Source organism: Eutrigla gurnardus, assembly GCF_963514095.1.
Source record: "Eutrigla gurnardus genome assembly, chromosome: 9".
Classification (NCBI taxonomy): Eukaryota; Metazoa; Chordata; class Actinopteri; order Perciformes; family Triglidae; genus Eutrigla; species Eutrigla gurnardus.
The window spans coordinates 2850738-2861333 of record NC_139923.1 but is presented as its reverse complement, the minus strand read 5'-3'; positions in this window follow the sequence as shown (position 1 = coordinate 2861333).

The window sequence follows — 10596 nt, the reverse complement described above, 5'->3', positions numbered from 1 at the left end:
GGGTCCATCTTCCCTCCATCCCATGTTCTTTAATAAACATCCTATATGAAAATCAGCACGTAGAAATGTGTTACAGCCCGACTAAAATAAGTGTTCAACAGAACGTTTCAGGTAGACATCTCAGGAGAGCAGTACATCTCCCATCTATATACACTGGTGTTCAACCTTACATCATTGAGTAGCTAAATATGCAACAGCAGAACTTAAACAGAGCCCTGCATATAAGAATTACAACATTAAAATACATGTTCTTATGTGAAGCCTCTCACAGCAGCATTCCTCCTGCCGGTGAACGTCTCCTCATCTTTCCCTCCACCCTTTAACGAACAACGATGCGCCGCGTTATTAATCACCGTTAGTAAATATATAACCACGTTTTAAGATAAGCACTATCTTCTTCTTTAACGTCGGTAAAAACGGCACATTTGCCGCTTCGCTTACCCTCGCTAACCTCTATGGTAAATTACCGTCTGTAGGCTAGCCGGCAAGCAGGACCTTCGATTCGTAACACTAACGTACAATTCCAACAACAGTGAAGTAACGTTCATTAACAGTACGATTTAAAAGTCAGCAAAAAAATAAAAAACATAAAAATCGTGTTACAGTATACTTACATGTGTACGCGGTTTGGCCAGAATCACCGCATTCGTCCGCCATTATCCAAAAAGTTTCAGAAGTCAGACGCGTAACATGATTGGCTGGACGTTGGCTGAATTGAGACAGGGATCAATTGCTTCTCCCTGGTGACCCGGATGTTGATTCTGGTTCTTTTGACACTGAATTCTTTGTCGTTGAATTTTTTTTACACTGATTTTTTTTCAAATTCAGAGACAAAAAAAAATTCAGTGCTAGAAATTTGATGGTTTTTAAAATTCAGTCTGATTTTGATACTATTAATTAAATCTTAGAAATTCATATTCAAACTCTGATGGCACAGATTTACTTCCATAGTAACGTTTTTTCCCCAACCCTTTTCAGGTTTCAGCTCATATAAACATGATGTTCAAGAAAACATTGATTTTGGTCATTTGTATCCAGATTTTGACAAATTCCATGGAATTCCGCGTTTTACAGTTGATTCCATTTTCATTGTCAGATTCCACGATTCCCCACATCATGGAAATCAGAGAGCCCTACACTTGACTCAGGTTATGCAATTGGTTCCCTATTTGAGACCCTAGAATCTGACCCACCCCCCCATGCTCAGCCCAACAAGCTGAGCTCTTTGCTTTAACTTAGCTACGTTACAAGCTGCCCCCGACACCTCCGAGCACTCTGCCTGGTTGTGTTCTCGTTTATGGATTGTGGTGCTCCTGCGACAGCTGTGCAGAAGCCCCACATTTCATGCTTCCTTAACTTGTTTGTGTGACACATGGTGTGTCTCACAGGAGCAAATGGGGAATGGTTGCTGCAATAAGCAGATTAACATTTGCTCCCGTTACGTCACTAAATTCAAACAATTTTGTCGACACAAACCAAGAAGCACATTCCCCCCCTGAGGACTCTTTTGTAAATATGCTTATCGACTTTGTACAAAGTCATGTTATTGTTAATAATATGTGTAACCCATGTTAAAATATGACATAAATAAGAATAAATAAAAAGCTGCATAAATAAGTTAAGTATAAACGTGATTCATTAAATGTAAATTAATTCATCAGAGTTCATTAAAAATGTTAATAGAACAATCATTTAATGTTGAAGGTTAAAAAGTATGCTGACAGAAAATTCATGTCGCTGCCCCTTTAAGGGACGAGTTACGCTGCAGCAGAGACCTGAGAGAGAGAGCAGAGGAGTAATCGGAGAGAACGAGCAGTGGTTAATAGAAAAAGGAGTGAAAAAGTTGATTTCCCAGTTGAAAAAACATAACTTACCTGGTCGGGAATTGACGGGGTTTGAAGCTCGGTCGGAGCGAGGATTGGTCGGCGGTGTGCGGGCGTGCACATGCACAGACGGGATTCAAGATGGCAAGCCAGACCCAGACCTTTGACTCACCTTCTCCATTGCTTCAGTGAGGAAATCCTCTGTGTATGGTGACTCGCTGCAGTGTTAGGAGTATCAGGAACTATTTCGAACTGAACTGAGAACCGATTGAATTATTATTTTTGGACTGAATCGAACTGAAACTTTTCACTGAACACTGGAACTCACATTTGGACTTGAACTTGGATTGGAAGTGTCATACTTGATTATTGAGTTCATATTTTTGAATGTGATTTGAAATGATTGTGGTCCACTTTGATTTGATTTTGTCATATTATATTATATTATACAGGCATTTTCTTACCTGTAAAAGAAAGAAAAAGAGTTAACTCAGGAAGAAAAATAGAGTTCTAAAATAGGTGCAACCTAGGAAAAAGACTGAACTAATTAGCTTATTAGCTTAGCTAAGATAACTAGGCAAACTAAAGAACAAAACGAGAGAGTGAAATACTTTTTCCAATTATACTTGCCTTGATATTAAGTACCTGCAGGGTATTTTATATTGTGTTTTGCATTGAGTAAATTGCCGGCCTTTTGTATTTAAAGCAACAGTCTCTGGTGTAATTATTCTTGCTCCCCACTCCTTAAAACCTAGAACTGGTCCAGTAGCGCAGTAAGTGGTGATACCGGTGTTACATATGTTTTCAAGATAAACTGAAGTTTTTACGAACAGAAAAAGCAGATATTCTGCTCCTTTGTACGACGGCGTATTAGGGCCACTCTATGAAAAAAACAGAGCCAAGAGAGGGGGGTAATATATAACCGACATTTCTGCTAGCTAACTTTCCATGATTGTATGCATTTATTTCTAACGAGGTGTTGTCACACGTTGGGATGGATCCATCCCAACGTGCGACAACGCCTCGTTAAGGTCCTTAGGGTAACGGCGGTTGATGGTTATTGTTGGTTTTATTTATACGGGCCAAATTGTCATCTTATGGGTGTTTATTGATCGGGTGGGCGGGTGGATAGTAGCCGTAGCTTTCACTTTTTGCCATAGCAACGGTAAACATCAGGTCAAGCAATGCGTTTACTTCCCCATGCTCCTGTCACAATGGGTAAAAGGGATAACTATGGGAATGGGAGGAGGACCCAAATGCAGTAACTTAGACACAGGGGCGAGATAGGGAGAAACAAAAAGCAAGCTTTATTTAAGCTAAATACTAAAACCAGGGAGTCGGGTACAAAAAAACAGTCACAAGGGACAAAAGGCAAAGTAGCAAAAAAGGCAAGGCAAAGTAGCAACAAAAAGGCAGGACAAAATACGAAGAAAAAGTTCAAGTTCAAATCAAACACGGAAAACTGAAAACCAAAAACATACCTCAAAGGGACTTGAAAACAGCAGGAACATGAGCGGGAGCAGACGTGGACAAGAGGCAAGAACAGATGCCGACAGATACAATGACCTGAAGGAGTTGTAGAAGAAAATGTGTTACCTTACATTTCTTATTTGTATCCCATATAATGTTCCTTTCTCTCGAGAACATCAAATGTCCTGCTGAGCTGCATTCATTGTCTGTAACCCTTGCCATGTTGATGAAAAGACCCTTTGATCTGTCCCCCTTCCTGGACCGTCTCTGAAACACCTTCATCTCACATACTTGATCAAGGCCTTCATGAATGGCCCCTGTTGTGACACTATGTAGAAAGAACCCAGCTGTTCCGAGGGAAGTCACACCTTTATGTTGTCTCAGGACGTCTCTTCCTCTTGGGAGAGACGCGTATTGAATCTATGTAAATCCACTGTTTAGACCTGCCCCTTTGGTTCTGTGTTTAAAGTTATCCCTCACCTCACATATTTTAGAATGGACTGTGTGGCAACGCGACATTGTCCTTTCTCCACTGTCAGTGATTAAACCTCATTTGAACCAGCCACAGAATTGGACCTGAAGAGTTTTCTTCTACAGAGTGAAGGGAAGACACTGGGTGCAGTCGAATAGTCTTTTTTGCTTAGGAAGGTTCCTAACTGAAGAAGTGACCCGGAAGTAAACAAGAGGCCGCCATGATAAGAGCCGTTCGGATTCTCTAAATGCAAAGGAAAGGAGCTCCAATGCTTCCTTTCAGAGCTCCTTTAGCATAGGATGCAACGGACCTTCCTATGCGAAAGGAAAGGAGATTACGCCAACCCACAATTCTTTGCGAGAGCAACATTTAAAGTGCCGCACACCTCGGCCGTTCATGAAAACAAACGATATGCCTATTTGCATATTTAACAATTACTTTCATGCAGACATGTAGTAATTGGAAAAGTGATGATAAATGTGTGTGGACAGTGATAATAATTGAATGGTATTTTTTTTATTTATTTCAATCATGTTACAAACTTGACAAAAACGAAACTAAAACCACAAATGAAACGTAAATAAAGCAAACGGTCAAACAGGAAGGAGGGGCTGCTGGACCTGAAGCCGGTCAGTGAACCAGCTGTTTATAAAACCAACAACATGGGGAGAAGTGGACGATGCGCTTTTTTTAGTCCATTATTGTAGTTTCTCCAGCACAGACGCACGTCAATCGCCGGTGCCGATCATCAGCTGTCAATCATCAGCAGCATTATAATGACGTAGCTTAGTGAAAGTCCGGTCGGATTCTCTGAGCACCGCGGTCGACTTTTCCTAAATTCTCCTATCGCCTTTCCTTAACCCTGTGACGTTTTCCCCAGAGGTCAAGGAATAGGAGTTAGGAATAGGAGTTAGGACCTTATTTTTTGACTATTCGACTGCACCCACTGACTTAATACACAGGGAGGCAGGGAGCTGACGATGGACAGGTGAAACACATTAGGGCAGGTAGGGTAATCAACACGAGAGGGTGGGGGAGTCAAGACAGCGGAAACAACAAGGACCAGGAAGTACGAGACAGCAGGACTACAAAATAAAACCAACACTACAAAAACCCACAGTCATGACATAGACAAGACAAGAAAAACACTTGACAACACAAGACAGAAAGACTACAAAAACCTCAGAAACCAAAACAACAAAACCCACAGTCATGACATAGACAAGACAAGAAAAACATGTGACAACACAAGACAGAAAGACCACAAAATAACACTTGAAACCAAAGCAAGAAAAACCCACATTCAAGACAGCTCCGTCTCTTCATCTCTGTTTTGGTGTATTTTTGTAGCAGAAACAGCGCCACATAAGGGCCTGGAATATGTACTACAGCGTGCTAAGTGGTTTACAGTGGATTCGTGTGGACTAGGGTTGTCACGATACCAGAATTTCAGTAGTCGATACCAATACCTGTGAATTTCCACGATTCTCGATACTAATTCGATACCACAATTTAAAAAAAAAAACAACAGGACCCATGTACTTTTAAATTCACTAATTTATTGAAAACTGCTTCAAACTGTCAAGTATTTAACACCACTGTGCTTTAAGATCTTTTTGCACAGAATTTAAATTGCAGTACCAGCTGCCAACAGACCTATAGCCATCCAGTATAAAAATATATAAATATAAATATGGTCATAAATAACAACAATAGTCAACTATTTTACATTAAAAAAAGAACAGCAGTGGTCTATATTTTGCCAGGTTTGACGTGCTTCCTCCTTTGGTCTGAAAACTTCTGAGGCACTTTTTGCATGTCGGCTTGTTTGAATCAAGAATTGCTCCGGATTCATCCGCCTCGAATGCAAAATATTCCCACACGCGACTCTTCGCACCTGTCTTGTCGACGAGCCGACGTGTTTTGCTTTCGCTCCCACCTGCTGAAGCCATTTTTTCCGAAGACGGCAAGTTTTCTTCTTCAGCGCCGCTTACTGCTCTGTGCTGCTCACACGCGTATACTGCCCCCGTCAGTTCCGCCAAGAATCGACAAGGCTCGCCGAGTGAAAAGTTGTATATTCGGTTCTGACGATACCAGAAAAAAGCAAGTATCGAATTATTTTTTTTGTGTCGGCATCAAATTGGTACCGAAGTATCGGTTCTTGTGACAACCCTAGTGTGGACACAGATTTTCTTGAAACGACGCCAAGGAAAAAGGGAGAAAAAGATTGTTTTGGTACGTGTGGACGGCCTCTGAGTCAATGCAAATCCACTCATCACACCCTCCTCCTTGTTCTCTGTAACTCTGTAAAACTCTCACTAGCCCCACTCTTGTGAGAAAGGATTTTATGGCAACGCTGTGACTTCCTTTTTCCACTGTCATTGATTAAACCTCATCTGAACCAGCCACAGAATTGGACCTGAAGAGTTTTCTTCCATAGCACCAAATACTCCTATGAAACTACTGTGAAGAACACAGAATACCTACAGAATCCTGCAGATATTTGGACAGTGATTGGTTCTCGAGGTTGGGGGATGCAAGATCTAACACTTGTTCTATTTTTAGCTCTTACTTTATTGGCAATGATTTGTTGTGGTTTGTTTCTTTCTTTCTATTGACAAATGTACTTATTGTAAGTCGCTTTGGACAAAAGTGTCTGCTAAATAACCTAAATGTAATGTAAATGTAAGTGTGTGCTGACACAGTGACGCAAATGATCAGGCCAAGATATCAGGACAGTGATTGGTTCCCTTGGTTAGGACTACGATGCAAATGTTCACCTTTGTTTGCAAAACAAGGTCATGTAAATTCAAGTAGACCACAAGCATATGTTGTCCAACTCTCAACTTGATGTCACATGCCATCTCTTGGATTAAATTAAAGTCTTATTAGAATGCAACTGCTTCTGCAATGTTGTCGTCTTACAGTGTATCTCTTACTTTTTCATACATATATGAAAGAAGTCAGAGAGGAGGTGGTGGTAGTGAGCAAGGTCCTCGTGCTGGCCCGATTTCTTCCATTTTCTCTCTGACGCTCGCAACAATGATCTGTTGGTTCGCAGAGGTTCAGACAGCCAGGGAGGGGAGGGAGATGATCGCGCAGGTCGTGAGATTGGGGGACAGAGAGTGTCCAAAGAAGAGGAGAGTGAGGACATCAGGATGGAGGAGGCTTCCTCAGTAGGCATTAAGGAGAACTGTTCTGAGGATGGTAGTGAGGAAATAACAGTTGAGGAGAGAGGGGAGGGAGTGAGGGATTTCAGGTTGCGGCGGCTGGTGACCATTCGAGGCGTAGAGGGGAGGGATGTGGTGGGCTTCATGGGGAGGGAGAAAGTCACAAAGCGGTGGTCGGACACGGTGAGCGGAGTAACAGAGAGTGCCGAGATGCCACAGGATCTTGTGAAGACAAGGTCAAGTTGGTTCCTGGCCCGGTGAGTTTGGAGAGGGGGAGAGTGTAAGGTCAAATGCGGAAAAGAAGTCAATGAATTCAGATGAATGCAGCTTTCCCGGGTGGATGTTGAAGTAACCGAGGACGACGAGTGGTGTGCCATCATCAGGGGAGCAGCTCAGGAGGGCATCCATCTCATCCAAAAAGTCACAGAGAGGACCGGGTGGGCGATAGATCACTATGATGTTGAGTTTGAAAGGAAGGGTGACAGAGACGGCGTGGAATTCAAGTGTAGATCGGGGTAGGTGGTCCAGAGGAAGGACCTGGTAGGACCATCTGGGTGAGATGAGGAGCCCAGTTCCTCCTCCTCGCCCTGGTCGTCTTGGGGAGTGTGAAAACGAGTAGGCAGTTGAAAGGGCAGCTGGAGTGGCAGTGTTTTCTGGGGTGATCCAGGTCTCTGTGAGGGCCAGGAAGTGGAGAGTCTGCAGGGAGGCATAGGCCGAGATGGTGTCCGCCTTCTTGACTGCAGACTGGCAGTTCCACTGACAGTTAATAACAAACATATTTAGCTTAAAAAAAAGCCTAATAAATGTTACTATTTTCTTGTACCAAAAAATATTTATTTTTTTATTTATTTTTTGTGATTTTAGTCAAAGTCAAAGTCAGTTTTATTGTCAATTCTGCAATGTGTTCCAGACATACAGAGATTGCGAAATTGATTGCGAAATTGTTTCTCTCTGACCCACGGTCCAATATTACAAAACAAAATATATGTACAATAAATATATAAATATTCCAAGTAAATACTCGAAAAATAAATTCCAAGTAGTGCAAGAGAAACCGAAAAACACAAAAAACTGAATAGTGCAAATAAGTAGAAAAACAGGAGATGAAAATGGGCAATGTAATGGACAAAAGAAAATACAATGTACAATTTATAAACTATATAAACATAGATGAAATTTAAACAATTAAAGGCACTGATGAAGTGGAAAGTGACCGGTGCTGTTCCTGATGGGGTGGCAGAGGGGAGTGGAGGGAGAGAGGGGAGGGTGTTGAGCTTCCTTACAGCCTGGTGGATGAAGCTGTTTGCCAGTCTGGTAGTAGAGGCTTGGAGGCTCCTGTACCTCCTCCCAGATGGCAGGAGGCGGAAGAAGTTGTGTGAGGGCGTGGTGGGGTCACCCACAATGCTGGTGGCTTTGCGGATAAGGCGGGTTCCATAAATATCCAGCAGTGAGGGGAGCGGGACACCAATGATCTGACCAGCAACCTTCACTATGTGCTGCAGGGTCTTGCGGTTCTGTTATTTCAGTTTCTTCCATTTTTTTAATAGTGAAAATCAATATTATTGTTCTACTCAGTGGGTATACCCTTTTATTTTGATACAGTGTAGAGCTGGAATCATGTAAGCTTAGCTTTCTCTATTTTGTTGTATCAAGAGACTGGTTTCTCCATTAAAGCTCTAGTCTACGATTTTTCACTTGAGCCAAACTTTAGCCAATAGTAGCCATCTGGTCCGCATGGCTACTATTGGCTAAATGTTCTGATCCAATCCTCGCTCACGTCTCGTCCCGACTCACTTCTGCATTTGAAACTACGAGTGAACAAGACGCTTGTTGCCCTGGGCCCGGTTTCCCGATAACGTCCACTCTTAGTGCACTTCGAAGACTCCTACGTTATGACTTACCAAAGTTGTTTACCTCTATCGTCGTGGTTCCTGAACGGTCTCTTAGGAGTCTTCTTAAGAAACACTCCCTTACGTCGTTCGTACACGGGGCTGTCCAGAAAGAAAGTGCTGAAATCGATTGCTCAGAGTTAAATTTTCCATTTCATGCGCAGGTGCATGACAGCACTATATTATAAAATGCAGGCTATTGCAGTGTTTGTGAATAAAACATTGCTAGAAATCCTTCTAGGCCTAAACATTTATTTAACCATGGTCGAACATACTACGACAGCCTATACTGATTTAAAAAAATATATAGAAAATATAGAAACAGCAGGGGAGATTGAGCCAATTACATCCTCAATTACATGCGTATTTGTTGCCGTTGTAGTCGAAACGTATGCAATATAGCCGCGTCGGTCAATATATTCATGGGATTGAAGTTGATCCTTATGAAATGATGTATTCCAACTAAACGGCTCCGAGGACGGCGACGTCTTTGGTTCAGCACGAGGATGCGTTGTATCGCTGCCATAGTTCTGCCACCGTTCACAACCGTCACCGGCGGTTTATGACATGCCTTGACATTGACTAGGCATAATGGGCTAATTAAATGACACTGTAATATACCTAGGCTACTTCTGAGGTTAAGTAGGAACTCTAAGTAGGGGTTAAGAATACGTAGCGTTAAGGCGGCTTCGGGAAACCGGGCCCTGAGCAGGTCAGGTATGGAGCAGGGCTCTCACGCGAGTTCAGAGTGAGATTCTGGCTGAGGCTGCGATGTCAGTGGGGATGGGGGGGGGGGGGGGTTTGCTTTTTTCAAACCTTTTAAATTGTAGACTAGAGCTTTAATTTAAACATTCACACACCTCCAGGTCCCCTTTTGGAAAATATGAAAAATTTACCAGCAGGCTTTAGGCATGATTCTAGCATGATTCAAGGCAAGTGCAAGAGGGGACCTGAAAAATGTCCCCTGTCCCCAGAGGGCCACTGTTAGTTACACTAGGACACACACACACACACACACACACACATGCAGCAGTAATATGAATCCAGTGAAACACCGACAGTGATCATTTCACTGCACACAGAGTAATCTCTAAGTAATTTAAGTGCATTTTACTAATACATAATTATACTTCACTTTTACTTCAGTAACGGATCTGAATACTTCCTCTTGTGGCCACTGAGAGGTGGAGCACCACAGAGAGGAGAGCTTCAACGTCACATTTCCTTACATGAAAGCGGAAGTTTGTCTGAGGCAGCAGAGCTGCAGTCGAGACGAGTCTCTCCGTTTCGCTCTGAAAGCAACATCCAACTGAATCCAGCAGCACCTGTCCAAACACTGAACACAGCAGCATCTGTCCAAACACTGGTTCACTGACCTGCAGAAACTACACTCCCACGGAGCAAGTCACGTTGAATATACGTTTCATAAAACAAAAAGGTTCCACTGAATTTGTTTGATATTTTTACTAGAGCCATCAACGTGTGGAATTAAAGGAGAAATCCGGTCATTTTTGACCCCATTTTCATTGTCCCCAGGGTCATCCCGACTTATTCGAAGCAAAAAACCCGACAAAAATTGACGTTGCCTAGCCCGAGATCTGTACCTGCCTGGCAGCCTTCCAGATTCGCTCCAATGCTAACCTATTGGGGCACGTTTTATCTGCTTTCCTGGGCCTCAGAAAAAATTCCAAGACCTATGCAACACAGGTTGGGTCCGTACGAGACACCACGGCGCTCGTTTAGCTCAAATAGTGATGCAAAACGACATAAAT